Source organism: Lutjanus erythropterus, chromosome 13, assembly GCF_056507025.1.
Source record: "Lutjanus erythropterus isolate fLutEry1 chromosome 13, fLutEry1.hap2, whole genome shotgun sequence".
NCBI classification, from domain to species: Eukaryota; Metazoa; Chordata; class Actinopteri; order Lutjaniformes; family Lutjanidae; genus Lutjanus; species Lutjanus erythropterus.
In genome coordinates, this window is record NC_139329.1 from 30034796 (window position 1) to 30048743 (window position 13948).

The 13948-nt window shown below is 42.0% G+C and overlaps 1 protein-coding gene across 1 annotated transcript in view; it reads left to right on the forward strand.

The window, feature by feature from the left end:
* The first annotated feature begins 760 nt into the window (after positions 1–760).
* plxnb2b (plexin b2b) overlaps positions 761–13948 on the forward strand; it is a 180413-nt gene continuing 167225 nt past the window's right edge. Inside the window, exon 1 of the mRNA XM_084734751.1 lies at positions 761–1213. The gene's annotated coding sequence lies outside the window, so the exon portion shown is untranslated. The remainder of the gene's footprint in view (positions 1214–13948) is intronic.

A 13948-nucleotide genomic window follows, 5' to 3' on the forward strand; every position in this document is an offset into this window, starting at 1 on the left:
GATAAAAATAACACATTCTAGTGCAATGAACACACAATGGATGTTATTTAGAGGTGAGCATACACTAATGAAAACGTGCTTATGACTTAAGCCATTTCTGCCATAAATCCCCATAAATCTCAACTCTTGTCAATCAACTATTTGCAAATAAAACCACAACTATCTGTAGTCTTGACACCACCGAATGAGTTTGCAATTTGGGTGAACTGAGCCTTTAACTTTTCCCAAAGTTGAACTGATCATAGATCAACAAGTCAACAAACGTGTTATTTCGTGAAACCATATGTTTCATCCCATATTTCATAGGATGTTTTCCGAAAACATCTTGTTTATGCTATGATTTGACAGAATTATGTAACCCTGTTCAGTCTGATGGGGGCGTGAACGTTTGAACATTGTGAATATTCCTTATTTTTTGCCTGGAATGACCTGGAACCACCCCCGCAGACCCCTGTTGGATCCGGACCACACTTTAAGAACCACAGAGCGGGGCTGGCTGGCTGCTGCCACACCGCTCCCACCGCTCCCACCGCCCGCGGAAATATTCCAGCGCGTCGGCGAACAGACAGACGACACAACTTGTTTCGTTTTCCCTCTTTTCCTCTTCTTCTGCTACTTATTGTCTCCACACACACACACATACGCGCGCACATTCACACACACACGGAGGCTTTGCCGGCGGTGAGTGTGGAGTGGGAGGGGAATAATTCCTCTCCGTGCCCGGTCGCGTCGTTCCTCCCTCCCTTCTTCTTCTCCTTCCCTCTCCTCCCTCCAGTACAACATCCCGGGTTTCAAACGCGATGACAGTCGAGGCGAACGCGTGAGCGGATCCCACAGGTGTGTTGCTGCCAACTAGAGACTGAACACACACACGCACACACCTGGAAATTACCATGTGACTCGGCACCTGGGCGTGGAGAAAGTCCCCGATATTGTAACCAGAGACTCTTTTGTTGAGGAGTTGCCCGGGTCGCCTTTCAACAGGAATTGACAAATCGCTCAAGCAAGAAGTAGCAGCCCGTGTTTTCTACGGAATAGTGCCTTTTTGAAACCTCTCACAGGACGTGTGAGGAGAGTAAAATGTGAACTTGCTTGCGGACTTATTTGTTTTTTTATTATTATTATTATTTCACCGGGGGGGAAATTCTTCATCTTGTAAAATCTGGACTGTTCGCGTTTGTGCAACTACTCTCTTCGCTCCTTTTCCTCCAAGGTGAGTTCCAGGGGTAACTGGTGAATCCCCCAAAAAAGTGGCGTTTGCCTGAGTGTTTAACAATATTATCAATTTCAAATCAATGCCACATGTGTGTAGCAAGTTTTGATAGCATTTTGTACGCCCTGTCGATACGGCATGCGTGCGTAAATCGTACCAAGCCACTAATATTGCTGCTTTTTACACCTGATTGTTGTATTTATCGCTTTTTTCTATCGTGCCATCCCATGCCTTTCCTTTATGCGCAGCCCAAACGCGCACAATAATTGTGAATTGCTTTGGAAAGATTGTAGCTTTCTTCCAAAAATATCCACAGTGGTGTTTTTGGACAGGAATTGTGAAATGTGTCAATGAAACGCTTGTTGGCGCAAACTTGTTCTGCTGTTAAACTCAACAGCTGTGTGTTTGCAGGGAGAAAACAGGCAGTCCCTGTAGACATGCTCTTCCGTAAACCATGCATTTCATCTCAGGATCACAGCATCTGCCCAGTCACCTCACAAGGAGCCGTCTGTCCCCATACACAGGCAATTTCAGTGAGAAATGGGCACTGGAACTGTGCTCCTCACCTCTGGACAGTAGGCTGTACATCAACAGCTGAGAGGACAGAAGTAGTAGTGATCATTGCCTCTTGTTTGTTATTTCTCTCTTTTTTTCTTGTCTCTCTCTTGTGGAGAACAAGGAGACAGAAGCACTATTCATGTCCCTGTTGAATCTCCTGTGCAGTTCTGTCAGTCTGTATCTCTCAGTCCCTGGCGCGGCCCCTCTCTCTCTCTCAACCAGACCACTGTACTTCCTTGTTGTCTTTCTAAATCGTCCTTTTATTCGCAGCCCTCTGCCATCTTCCGCCCCTACTGTACATAGGATGCTCCATCTCCTGGGGATTATTCCTATTAGATAACATTATACAAGCGGTCTCATAGTGGGAATGGATTAGTGCAGGCGGGGGGCACGTGCAGGCAGGAAAGACTGCTGCTGGTGGCGGCTGGAAGGGGGTTAGAGTAGGGGGTCAACGCTCCCAGTCTCCTGAACGAGCAGGGATGGATCTCCAATAGATGCCATCTGCTCCCTTGGACTCACACAAGCAATTGAAAACCAAGCTGCTTCCTTGTCCTTCCCCTCTTTCCGCCATCTCTTTCTCTTTCGTCTTTCTTTCTCCCTGTCCCACAGTGCTTCATTCAGGGTTTATCTCTTCCACTCTGAATAAATAGAGACACCTTATCTGCGCCGAAGAGAGTGGTGATAAATGTTTTCTCCTGCTGCCCGCAAGGGTGAAAAAGACAAGCGTACCACACTTCTTCATCATAGAGGCTCATTTCAGGGCAAGTGAATGGGAGACATTTCTCATTCAGGTCATGTTAGTGTTTCAGGAGTCTGCAAAACAATCCCAAAAGTCGGATGCTCATACCCTGTAATACAAGGGGAGCAGAGAAAATACAAACAAAGAAGGCATTTCCAAGTCCCTCTGTGTTTTTTTATGTTGGCAATAGGCCGCTGGCGCTTGAAATGAAACTTTGTGGTAAAATCCACTCAGTATTTTTGGATCCAGTAAAATAGCCTCTGACCAACTGAGAAATGGAGGTAGCAGCGAGCACTCAGCTGTTAAGCTCCTACATGTTTTGGGTGAGCTAAAGTTCATCCTCTCCTTTTTCGCCTTCCACAGTTTTCTCAGATAGTTTAAACCATGTCCTCTCCTGGAAGCATGCACTGCATATTCAGAGACGGCTGCTGTATTTTTTTTTATTTATTTATTTATTTTTTTTTAGGTCAAATGAATTTGAACTCATCCCCAGTCTCTTTTGTTTCCTTTGCATTGGATTACTGACTTCTGTCATTTTCATTTTGAAAATAAAACCATAATCCTCGTACGCAACAAGCAATCCCATGCCTCCTGTCCTGTCTGCAGCCTACAGACAAACAGCACCAAAAAAGCTGAACCATGACAAGCGTAAATGCCATTCGTTCACTGCAAGTGACTCATTTTAACATCTTTTTTAGTCTCCACCAAAATCAGATGTAATCTAAATAGTTATCATCTTGCAATACTTTCCCTTTAAAAGTTGACTTTTTAGTACTGTTTGACCAACATTTTCCTCCTGTAGGATGGACTTTGTAAACTTATTGGTCATAAATATAGGTGTGGCGCACATGAGAAAGACCCATATGCATTACCTTGCTCTCCCAGCTTATCTAAAGTACACATAGACTTCAGGAGAGTGTGGGCAGATGCGTGAAGGGCGTGTCAGTTTGGCATTAGACTGCTGAAAAATCTGGGGAATAGAGATTTCTTTCAGATTGAAGATAGGCCTGTCTTTTCATGTCTGAGGATTATCCTATGATGAAGGGACGTCATGCTGAGGTGGATTTCTGATCTTATCTCCGCCGGGATTTACAGCTGCCACCATTGCCCTTGGACTTCATGGCCTTGTCCTAAACTAAACTATCCCCTCAACAGTTTTCCTTTCATTACTGCCACCCTCTTGCTCCGACATGGCATTGTTTGTACTTTGCACACCATTTCCTCGTCACCCTTGCCACTCAGCACCTCTTCACACTCATGTGCTTGAGATCGGAGAAAACAAAGCTGATGTATGACAGACCTACGAGGTGTGATCATGCTAATTCTCATGCTTCCTCTCCCAGCAGCAGGCAGTGAGGATGGGCTGTGTGGCAGGAGATAGCAGCCTGGCTCTGCTTTGAATCCCTCAACACCAACCCACCAACTCATGCAGCTTTAAAGGGGAACTTCAGTATTTTGCAACCTGGAAACTATTTTCACATGATTTTATGTCTAATGGGGACAACAGTTTTTGAAATTTGTCCAGTATTTAGGGAGAACACTGCAGCCAGTAGAAAGCAAAACTAATCCCTCCGGGCAACTGTGTGCTGTCAAAGTAAGTCCACTAAAAGTGCTTGTTTTTCCCACTGACAGGCTCAGACTGTTATTTTAAGTGTCTGATAACGTTATGGAAAAGATAATTTTATAAAGAGTAAGTTAATGTTTGGTTTAACCAGAAACACCAGTTTTATTGGACACGTCCCTTCACAGGAATGTCCACTTTAACATCAACTCCAAAACATCTCGGTTTATCTTTCACTAACTTTGCAGCAGTGGGGAAAAACAACATGTACAGCCAGAGTATTTTCACATCTACCTCATTGGATGGGTTTAATTTGAACAACCAGCCAGAGCTGGTGATAGTCAAGCCAAGACGTTTTTGGCGAGTTTAAATTTTGTGTCTGTTGAGTTTGAATGAAGATGAAAATCTTAAAATGATTGTTTCTAAAAGGGGAGTCTTGTTAGTTTGGTCACAGACATTTATAATAACAACCTCTTTTGATGGACTTACTTTTGGCCTTATTAATCACTTTTGGTTGAAAAATACCAAAGTTACTCTTTAAGTTCACAGCAATCCAGAGTTTAACTGGGTATGACTGCAGGCTTTAAGCCCAGGATAGTTCAGTCAACAGTGTGTACTTTTACCTCCCGATGTTATGGAAAGGCTTGCTACAGAGATGGACCTAGTAAGATAGGTTTTGTTGTACCTCTGGCTCTTGCCAAACTACCCAGCCTCCCTTTGCAGAAACACTAATTTTAACATCATCATTCAAACTCAACAGAAACAAAATAAAACTCACCAAAAAAGTCTTTTTTTCATCTGTCTACTGTTCCAACAATCATCAACTCTGGTTTGGTTGAAATAAACTCTCCATTCATGGTATTAGATGTGAACATATTGGGAGAGGATGGACATCAGAGAATGAGTGGAGAGAAACCATGTCTAGAGCCAGAATGTGGCTTTTTTTTTTGACCAGACAACCAGAATTGATTGTTGGATCAGTGGAAAGATTAGACAAGATGAGATGTGGAGTTTTTTTTTAAATTGAGTTTTTCATTTTATAAACAATCATTTATGTGTGTTTTTTTTTTAAATGAAACTCAAAAGATTAGACCAGACTTCGTAAAACTTTGTAATTATTAGACTTTGTTATTAAAGAAAGGGGCTATGTCTGTTATCAACTTCAGCCATTCTTCATAAACTGGGTTTTTCTAAGTCTTCCAATGGGGAGGAACAATCCTTGAAGCACCAGTAAATCCTGCCTGTGTAAGTCCAAATTTGTGTTTGGTTACACCCGGTGGTAGGAGAGACCCGTCTCCTAATAAACACAGCTGGTGAGATTCTAGCAACGGTTTATGCAACCAACCACACATTTGACTACTTGTTTAAGAGAAACGAATGAACAATCCCGCAGTAAATGAAGAAAAGTACCTGCTTCCTTTCGATGCCCCCCAGCAATTATTATCCTCCAGTCCCACTGTTTGGAGTTTAACTGGTGTGTCATATTACCTGTGTATGATCTTGGGGTGTGTAAATTTGCCAAGAGCATTTCCAACTGACTATCCTGCATCAGCCACTGTAGTTTTCCATATATTCTCATTATGAGTTTTCAGTTACCATCAGTGTTTGCCATCATCGTTTTTGATTCTGTTGAATCAGAATGAAGATGACAATGTTAAAATTAGCGTTTCTGCATAGTGAGTGTGGTTGGGTGAAACAACTGTTTATGGTAAATCAAAATGTGTCTTACCCTTTGAAACAGGTCTCTCTCTGGAGCGATCCTTTCCATAACGTTAATCTGAGTCATTCAGGGGCAAAAAATACTTTTAGTGGACTTACTTTTGACTTTAGTTGCCACTTAGACATAAAATTGTGGGAAAATAGTGCCCAGGTTGAAAAGCACCAACGTTACCCTTAAAGTGAACTGTAATTCAGAGGTTAACCTGGTCTGTCTGTAGGCTTCCAAGCCAAGCACTTCAGCTCCAGATTGTATGGTCAAGTTCATCTCAGCAGCGTGTACTTTACCTCTAAAACAACCTTGACAGTTTCTCAACCCACACTGTCTTTCATCCCATGTCCATGGCTGACCACACCATGCACTTTACCCATCGCGGCTTCCTTTCTTTTCCTCGCTGCTGCCGATGCTTGCTGGTTTTTCCCGCTGCTGCCCACACTGCTTTGCTTCTGCCCTCACCTCTACCTTTAACCATTGTGACTCTTACCTACACTCTCAGTGCTGTGAGCATGAGTAAGAGGAACATGATGAATATTGTAAACATGCTCACACTCCTGAAAGAGATAAATGATTCACGTGGAGAGAGGGAGCTGCCTTAATTGCTCGGTTGAGAGCGATGTGGGCAGGATGTTCTGCATGCAAACTGAGACATCCTAATATTTGAAAAAAAAAAAAAAAGAAGAGATGGAGCAGAGAGGGAGATGGTTGATGAGATGGTTGATGTGATATGAGGTTTAGAGAGGTAGGCGGCCACTTGAGAAAAGTTAGCCCAGAGGAAGACACGTTTTTTGCTGCTGTTCAAAAGGCATATTGGGTGGTGTTGGCTGTCAGCAGCCTTGAGGTTGCATATCTGAGGTCTGTGATGGATACACAATACAGACATCTGCCTCAGTCTCCTTCCCCTCACCCACTTCCCCATGGCAGCCGAACTGACAGGCTGACACAGACACAAAGTATCGTGGAGGCGTCTGATGCTACCTGCTCACTGGAGGCGTGTCAGCCAGCTCACCTACTCAGGCCACTGGCAAAAGTTCACACCCAGCCAGGCGTTTCAGGCTGACACCACTGAAGCAGGTATCTGAGAACTTATCAGTAATGATGAGAGTGAGAGGGTCACCTTGATTCCTATCCTGGGGAATCTTAATCAGATGCTTTCTTCTCAAGGTTTGTATTGGCAGGAGAAAAGAGCGCAGCAAGCTAATTTATTTTTCGCTTTGGTAATTGAGTCTGGCACATATTGCTATCAAAATGCTATCCATTTAAACACATCAGAGGGAAGTTGGTCGTGCCTGCCTCAATCAGCGTAATGTGACGGGCGATGTTTAGTCCGGCTCCCTTGCTTTATGATGAAAAGACGCCTCGCAGATCTCTCAGACTTTGACATATCGAAGATGAGTCGACGCTTCATTTCTGTGCAAATTGAGGGTGCCTGTGCAGGATTTGGCAGCTTGCTGATATATCTTTCTCAGAGAGATTTGGATTTGAAATGGACTTAGTCTTACAGTAGCTAAAGGAATAATGGAAACTGTGTAGAGCCACTTATTCCACCTGTAATGCATTTTCACTGCAGTTTTTGTTCCTGACTGAGACTTGCTCCATGTTGAGTGCCATTTAATCCCAACTAAGGCACCAGAGGGTGCAATTCATTTTTATCCATGTGAGTCATTTCACAGTTAATCCTCAAACTGACCAATTTACTCCTGCCAGGATCATTTTTAATTATCACCTCTGCTTTACAGCTAATATGACGTCCAGCTGGTTTATGTTAATATGCTAGTTGCCGTCAAGTATTGGCCGTCTTCCTTTTTTTTTTTTTTTTTTTTGCATGCACACTGGGCGATTAATTATGAAGTACTAAATGTGAGCCTCAGCCAGGACTGGTGGGTGACAGATGCATGAAGGGTCAGCGCACTGGCGGCAGCTGGAGATGAAGGTCACCCCAACCTGAGAGAGCGACGAGGGAAGATAATGTGGCAAACTGAGCAAGACATGGAGGGATGATCTGTGCAAGTGTAACTTTGTAGAAGAAATGAATGATCCTCAAGGATCAAGGAAGTAACTCACTGGCAGAGAATAACTCTGAACAAGCTTATGTGTCTTAAAAAATACACATTTTCTTTGTTGTGTTTCATCCAGACATGGTCCCTTTGTTGGCAGAGACAATTAATTGGAAAAATATGAAAATCTAAATCTTAACCACTGGGATTTCCACATTACAAGCAATTGCTGTTTATTTATGTTTAGCATTTATACATTTTACTTTGCTGTGAGACAACTTTTCCTGATGGGAACCATCATTATATACACGCCAAATATCACTCTTTCAGAACCAACCAAACTCCATAGGTGAAATAAGTCATTTTTACTCAAGATGTTCCAGTAATATTACAATACCTGAACTGTGCGTACCAATCCAATATCACTTTTGTTGCTGATCCAGTCCAGCGCTTCCATGCCAGTACTAGTACTCCTCTCTGCTGCTCCTAACTGGGGACGTGTTGGGGACACTTATTATCAGTAGGTACCTCATACAACCCACACATGCATACATGAAATAATCTGAACTGCCCCTTTAAGTGGAAACTTTAAATCCTATGAAATCATTATGGCTGTGTGCATTTGCACGTCATTTAGTTTGATTTTTGAAGATTTTATATTTGCATTTAAATCTGACTAATGAAATTGTCTTGGAAAATCTTTCATAATTAAATCTGATAATGTGTAAAAGCAGTAACATAAACTCTTCAGGCAGAATGTGCACTAAAATAGCAATAGCACTATTAGATCTAGACGAAACATATGCTGTCCTTATTATCTCTGGCATCTGCTGAAATCTGCTGGCAGCTGGAAGTGGACATGGGGATGGCAGCACTGCTGGAGGTTGGGTGTCTGTCTCTTGGTTGTCTGTTTCAATCAATATTAGAAGTCAGGCAAGTTTTTGCGAGGGAAATATGGGATTTTCTTCTTGCACACTGTACCTGTGCTTGTCAGTGGGAAGCTTGAAGGTTTCTTTTTACTCAATTGCTGTGGGTCATTATGTCCGTAAAATAAAATCTATTTATATCTTTTACATAACTGTATTTAAAACGTTTCTCATTCAGCAGCACATTACAAAAACATGGGATGATTATGTGTCTCTGTTCCTCTACAGCATCAGATCTGAATTCACAATCTTTTTAATCAAGTTAAGATAATACACTGTGTAGGCAAGGCTGTCTGCCTTTATTACAGTTCATTAATGAAATGGTATTATGAAAATGAAATCATTTCTTTGGCAGTACCATGTCCTTGTCTCTGTTAAATGAGGTGGGCATCGTGGCCTTTCAGTAGCCTATGATCCAAGAGGGACCTATTAAAATCTGTTCATACAGCAATTGTTAAAGTTACTGAGAATCTAGTTAAATGCCACCGGCTCTGTTGCTTCTCATCTGTAAACTGACAGACCATTTTACTGTGGCAGTAGTCTCGGCAGCAGTAATAATACTGCCAAAGATACTGCCTTAACCTTAGAGACTGACATTTCACAGTGACCACCGGTCGCTAAAATTTGTGGTTTGCTTATGTCTGAGGTGGGATTTTCCAAGGTAACACTAATGCTTTTTTAAGATAAGTTTATTTTTATTGATCCCTATGGGGAGATTAGTTGCCCAGTGCAGCAGAGAAAGAACTCGGCAGGGGACAAGATGTGTGGAATATAAGCACAAAAACAAATAAAAAATCTGCACTAGACCAGCCAAAGTAGGCATAAACAGAAAATACGTAATAAAGCAGTGAAAGTAATGCAGACCGGAGGTGAGCATTGTCACATTTTGTTCCATTCTTTTTTGCAGGCTGGTGTAGGGCATTTGTGTGAGTCAGGCCTTTACCTTGGCATTAACCTTGTTGAGTTTGGTGGTGAACTAAAAGCAGACATGGACGTGCACGACTCTCTGGCATGGTTCTGAGCTACAGGAATGTTAGCTATGCCTGATCAGCCAACCATGACCCCTGTACTGCTGGAGCAATATGGAGTACCCACTGCCCTTGTGTTAATAACTTCCTGTTTATGTTACTGTGTCATCTCTGAGCATACTCTCTTGCTCCTTTTGTCAGCCTCTCTTTATTCAGTCTTCTGCGCTCCATAACTTTTTTTTTTCTGTTGAATCCCTGTTTTTTTTTCTAACTTTTATTCTTTGTCTTTCTTACTCAGTGTGTCTCTAGTCTAGGTGGATATTAATCCTGGTGCCTCAAATGTGCCCGGGGCTCAGAGCTGTCTTCTGAAATGCAGATCTGTGGAGGTGTCATCATAGCTCTATGTCTTGGGTGTCTGCGCGTGCCCCCCAGCTTCACTCTTCTATTCACGCAGCCGTGATGACATGCATTATTCCTCACTGACTCATCTGGGCAGCTTTGAGGCTGCCCAGTTTTGGTCCCCCCCCTCCTAACTTTTTCAGCAAAAAAGGAAGTTATTAAGAAATTTTGTGCTTGTGTCTGCAAATCACGTAGACATGGTATCTGCATATTTCTGCCCCTCTCCCTCCTCTTCCCTAATCTCTCTACAGTTGGTCAGACATGTGATGGTCATGCAGATAACTTGCGCTTCTGCATGATTTATTTTTTCCTGTGACACACTGTTTTCCTCTATCTCCCTTTTCCACAGTTGGAAAAAGTACACACATTTTGTACTCAAGTAGAAGTACAGATGCTTGTGTCAAAAAAGACTGGTGAAAGTACTGATTCATATTCTTTATTCAAGTAAAAGTGGAAAAAGTACAGGCTCTGAAAAAGCTGAAAGTAAAAAGTTGCCCCCTGAAAGACATCTGTAACAGATGTTTCTGTGCAAAGTTAACAAACCTCACCTCTTCTTTGCTTTATTATGTCTTCGTTGTTTTCATCGTTGTGGTTTTACTTGGTTTTCATCTTGTTATGTCTTATATGTCATTGTAGTCTTAAGTTTTGTTACATCGCTTTTGTCTTACTACATCTTTTAGGACTTATTTGTCATTTGTTTTTTGTTTTTATCTTGTTAAATCTTTTACATTGTTTTCATCTTGTCACTACTTTGTCGTTTTCATCTTCTTACGTCTTTTATGTCAATGTTGTCTTATGCGTTGTGTCGTTTCTGCCGTTACTTCTTTTACTTCGTTACAGTCTTATGTCTTCTTGCGTCATTTTCATCTTACCATGTCTTTTATGTCATTGTAGTTTTATGTGTCCGTCTTTTCAGTCACTTTCACCTTTCACGTCTTGTTACATCTGTTGGATGTAATATACACTAATGAATACACCAAGGAATCATCTTTTCTCCGTGTTATTATCCCATCTATTCAGTGTTGATGGTTGGAAAGAGTGCGCAATGATGGAAAATAAAAATAATCAGTTCTCCTTAAGCGTATTTAAACTAAAATGCAGTGCCTGTTTTGAAGATGTAAAGAGTAGAAAGTACAGATATTGTTAAATGTACGGAATAAAAGTACAAAGTTGTGAGAAATATAAATACTCAAGTAAAGTACAAATACCTGAAAATCCTGCTTCAGTACAGTAACAACATATTTGTACTTTGTTACTTCCCACCTCTGCTCTTTTCACAGATCTGTGTTTACAGTTGCTCCACACTGGGGTTTCAGCCTCTAACTAAAGCAAATGACAGGCCTAGGAGAAATGACATCAGAGTTGCAGCCACATGCCCCTGTAAGAATGCCTAAATATTTACAGGCCCTCATAACACATGCTAGCCAACCACTCAGCCTCCCATTTGTTCGGCCTGTAAGTTTTTAAACTCAGCCCTGTGGTCGCTTCCTTCTGCTGTAGCTACGTCTCTTCTACGTCCTGTCTGGGCCGATCCCACGTCATTGATCCCTCCGTGAAGCCGGGCTCTTTAATTACAGTCATTAGCTGGAGTAGATCTGCTGCTGGGGTTAGAGAACCTTATTACCAAGACCTTCGTCTCTTTCCTCCCCTTACAGCGAACAGGCCTGATGCCGCTCGCTGGTGTGTTCTCTGAAAACAAGCTGCAGTTACAATGTTTACAGAAAACATGATGCCAAATTGGATCCCCAAATCACACAAGTCTCACCAGGAGACATTTCCCCCCTTCTACTTTCATCCTTTTTCAATTGGATATGGAGGCGAAGTGTGCAGCATTCCAATAACAGATTGAAGCAAAGTGGGGTGTAAGAGGCCATGTCGGTGTGCTGCTGTTTGTTTATTGGTGGACTGGTGCCGACTGGTGGCGTGACCAGGCCAGAGTAGCCATTTATCCACCACTCCAGACCTCCATTAAGATCTCTGTATAGTCTTCCCTGTTGAGATCTGCAGCACACCACCACTGACATGTCACTCTTCCTCCTCCTCCTCCTCCTCCTCCTCTCTTAGACAGTGTTTTTATTTTTAACCAGGTTCTGTTCTGTTTCACTTCCAGTCCCTGTTTTTGTCTCCCGTCAGGATGTCATCGCGCATTCCTCTGTGTCTGTCGTTTAATTAGTCATATGGAGTTGGTCTCTTTGTGTAATGGAAAAAATGAACTTGCGTGTTTTTCCCTCTTGGATTCTTATGTGTCTCTCCACCTTCTGACTTGAAAACAAAACATTGTCCCCCTTGAGCGCTGTGCTAAAACCACACATCTGTTCTGCGCATGATATTTAAACAAAACAAATCATAATTACCACAAACCAGTGAGGTTATTAAATATGGTGCAGTTTCAACAGATAAGTGGATAATGTATGTGGCATCTGATTAGATCGGATTAAAGCGACTTGGAGTTTCTCCTACGTCTGCTGTGTTGTTGTAATCCACTGAATTTTTGTTTTGTTTGACCTTAAAGGGATAGTTTGGATTATTTGATGTGAGGCTGTATGAGGTACTTATCCTATCAATAGTCAGTAAACAATATGTAGGAGGTACAGTAGACAGAGAGAGAACTTTCAGCATGGAAACTAAGCAATGAACTCTTGTTCATCATTATATATAGCCTCTATAAACCAAATATCACTCTCGCCAAAGCAACCAGACTTCTTAAGGAAAGGCAGTAATTTTACCACGCAGATCATGGGAGTTGCTGGACTACCCTTCCCTTGGTTTGTTTTTGTTATTGTGTGAGTTTGGTGACTCTAAACTAACCCTTTAAGGCGCCAAAGTCACACAGTTACAAAAACAGACGAACCGGCAGTCGACTCTTTGGAGAGAGACATGTTTTGCTTATATAACAGAGGGCTTCCCGTCCGAAAAGGCTGTGTGATAACATACACTTAAACGATACTGATTTATTTTATTTTTTTTTGTAGCTAAAATATGTTGTATGCAAGTCATAGCTTATCCTCCATACAGGTGCCCGTATCTGCTTCTCCAGAGTGGCATGCCATAGGGTTGGGCTAATCTCCCATGTCAGCTGGGACATCACAATGAGTTCCCTATGTCCAATAAATAAACAAACAAGAAAGGAAATATTCTCACTCCTATTTTCCTTATTGAGCAGAAAAATACAACTGAACACCTTCTGAATTCTTTTCTACCAAGCTAAGATGAGCTGTAATTACCTTGTTTTCTTTAAAACACACTTCGTTCAATCTCGACAGACATTAACAAAACTCACCAAAACCATCTTTTTCAGTCGTTCCACTGTTATAACAATAGGCATCTTTTGTTTGGTCGAAATAAATCCATAAATCTGAATTAGATGTGAAGACACTCTGGCTCTGCAGCCTGTTTTCCTCTCACTCGTCCTCTGGCTCAGTGGTTGTGTACTTTTTACCACTGAATGAGTGTATTGTGGCGCAACAGCTGGCAATCTTGCAGACTATTAAAAGAACAATATGTAGGAAATTTGGAGGTCCAAAAATGAATACAGCAGTCCAAACAACTAGTTGGAGCCATAGACTGTATATTAAGAGGTTGAAATCCTTTCTAATATCCGATGTTTGGTTGAAGCAAGTTGTTTCCCCTGCCTTCTCCTCCTCAGACTCGGGGAAGCTCAGACAAGTTGCAGGAGTCTCTGCAGGAGCGTAGGATGCAAGCAACATTGTAAATTGACAATAAAAAGCAACAAGTCCTTCACTTGAACTTGATCAGCTGTTTATAACATAGCTGTCTGACACTGAAAACAAAAACCCACTGCTCTGAAAATACATAGTCAGGACTTTGAGTTAAGTGACAGCTTGCCATTAACGCACTGCTTCGTTTAACCAT